The sequence below is a fragment of the Octopus bimaculoides genome, chromosome 4 (genome assembly GCF_001194135.2).
Source record: "Octopus bimaculoides isolate UCB-OBI-ISO-001 chromosome 4, ASM119413v2, whole genome shotgun sequence".
Lineage (NCBI taxonomy): Eukaryota > Metazoa > Mollusca > Cephalopoda > Octopoda > Octopodidae > Octopus > Octopus bimaculoides.
In genome coordinates, this window is record NC_068984.1 from 96,943,047 (window position 1) to 96,945,753 (window position 2,707).

Here is a 2,707-nt window from a genome sequence, read left to right on the forward strand (position 1 = left end):
GTTCCAACGGTAGGTTCCTCGTTAGACGACACTCTTCCCCCCAACGGGGGAATGAACAACGCGTGCTTTCTACAAGCACTTAGTGTTTTCAAATGAAAACTCCAACAGTTACGAAATTCAACAATTTAACAAGAAACAGCAGTTATTATCAATAATAACACTAAGAAACAGCAATTTTCACCACGAACACATGTGCGACGCGTAAGAAAGAAAAGAGACAGACGAAATACCACTAAGCATTTCGCCTGGCGTGCTAACGTTTCTGCTAGCTTGCCGCCTTTTAACTTTCGGTTATTATCCCATTCACACCCAGGATACATTATAGCATTGTTTTTCTTTGTAAACAAAAAAGGGGCAGGTTTTCGGAATGTGGTGAGGATTGACAAGAGGGCGGACAAATTACAGTTTATTAAAAAAATATTAAGATCATTTGAAACATGTAAAACTTAGTTGTCGAACACCATGGTGACAAGATCAGCGATATGCTCCCAAAGTGTTTCTTGAAAATGTGAACGTAACAAAGCCCCATTTGCATCAAACTAATCCACTCATATTTGCTGCATTGCTTTCTGACTTGTGTCATTTAATTAACCTACTGCTGTTTTATTGGCATTTTTCTCTTCTGTCTCAAGTTTCTCGTGAGTATTTACATATAATTTACTTTTTGCCAATGAATTTATAAAATTAAAGTTTCTTTCAACCTTTTTGTACTGTTTATATTTTTTTAGTTCAGTCTCAAAAGCTGTTATCTTTTTGGTTGTTAAAAAGGTAGACAAGTAGGGAAAATGCAGGCGAAGGCGTGATAATTTTCTGAATAAAATAAGAATAAGAAGAAATGGAAATTTAAAAACATTGGAAAGGAAATTTTAAAAATATGTTTTAGTTTCATTCAAACGTAAAGTATACACCTTCTTAGCATTTTAACTATCCTAGTGAAGAAAATTCCATATAGAATACCAGTATTTAAAAATTTGAAAATGTTCAGCAGGCATGGCTGTATGGTAAGAAGCTTGCTTCCAATCCACATGGTTCTAGATTCAGTCCCGCTGCGTGGCACCTTGGGCAAGTATCTTCTACTATAGTTTCGGACCGACCAAACTCTTGTGAGTGGATTTGGTATACAGAAACTGAAAGTAGCTCGCCATATGTGTGTGTGTGTGTGTGTGTGTGTGTGTGTGCGTCTGTGTGTGTTTGTGCGTTTATGTGTGTGCATGTGCGTTTATGTGTGTGTGCGCGCGTGCGCGCTTAATATTTTCGACTTATGGGTATGTCAATTAGTGTGTTGATATGTTGCATAAAGCACTAGCACGGTTTTGGCTACCTGGTGTCATCCGGAGTTGAGGTATATTTCCGTTGGTTCTACTTCAGGAATTCTGCAGTATTAGTTGAGATAATAATTTATTAAAAAAATAGAAGATGGATTTGGTATTGGTCTTTATTTTGTACAACGATCGTTTTGACCCCCATCTTGCTAATTAAATCCCTCTTCCACAAGTCTCATCCTGTCTATGCCCGTCTCCTATTTACTTTCTCTTGATTAAAAAAAATTTCTTTCTTTATTGTCTACAATGTATATGTTTATATTTACAATTATTTACTGTTTTTGTTATAAACATCTAATAATACAGACAATTGTAGCAACGCCTTATTCGCTAACTGGAGCGGGCAAATAACAACATGACCGCCCAAACTCGAGATCTTTAGGTCCACATATGCACGTATATATGTTTATATGTACATATATATATATAGTTGAGCATTACAGAAAAACAAAAGACGAAGACAGGTGTATAATCAGCAAACAGGTGTATTAGTTTAACTCTCGGGAAAGTCTTTTACGTTTCGAGCCTACGCTCTTCAACAGAAAGGAACTCGACGAAATAAACAGAAAGAGAAAAAAAAAAACCTTTGGAGCTAGCGGTCAACCATGGCGGCTGGCTGGACAGGGGTAGGGGAGATAATAAAGTAATGGTGATCCCAAAACGAAGGTGCGCATGCGTGTGTATGTGAGAGTTTGTAAGTGTGTGTAAATGCATGCATCTGTAATGTGTAGGTGTGTGGATGATGGTGTGGGTATTGGGAAGTGTGAGTGTGTGTGAGTGCATATGTATGTATGTATAGATAGATGATAGATATATAATAGATAGAATCTTTTCTGTTTTGCTGCCACTTTCAATTTCGTCGATTTTTTTCCAATTGATTTCATATTTTGTGTAATGATATAGTTTTATTTACTTTATTTACATTGCACGGATATATGTCCTCATCTTGTTTGTTGTTACCACAACGTTTCGTCTGATTTACTCTCCAGCCTTCATCAGGTGTCCTGGTAGAATTTTGAACCCAACCCTGGGTTCTTATTCCTAAGGTATTTTTTGCTGATGTAATTATTATTTATTCAAGGTAGTGCCTGGAATAATAATAATAATAATAATAATAATAATAATAATAACAACTGAGGAATGAGAACCCATGGTTGGGCTCAAAATTCTACCAGGATACCTGATGAAAGCTGGAGAGTAAATCAGACGAAACGTTGTAGTAACAACAAACAAGATGAGGACACATTTCCGTCCAATGTAAATAAAGTAAATGTACAGAATACCTCATCTCTAGAATATAGAACAGTATGATGTAGTTTTGTATGGTAATTATTGACACGAAATTCACACACATGCTTATACATATATATATATATATATATATA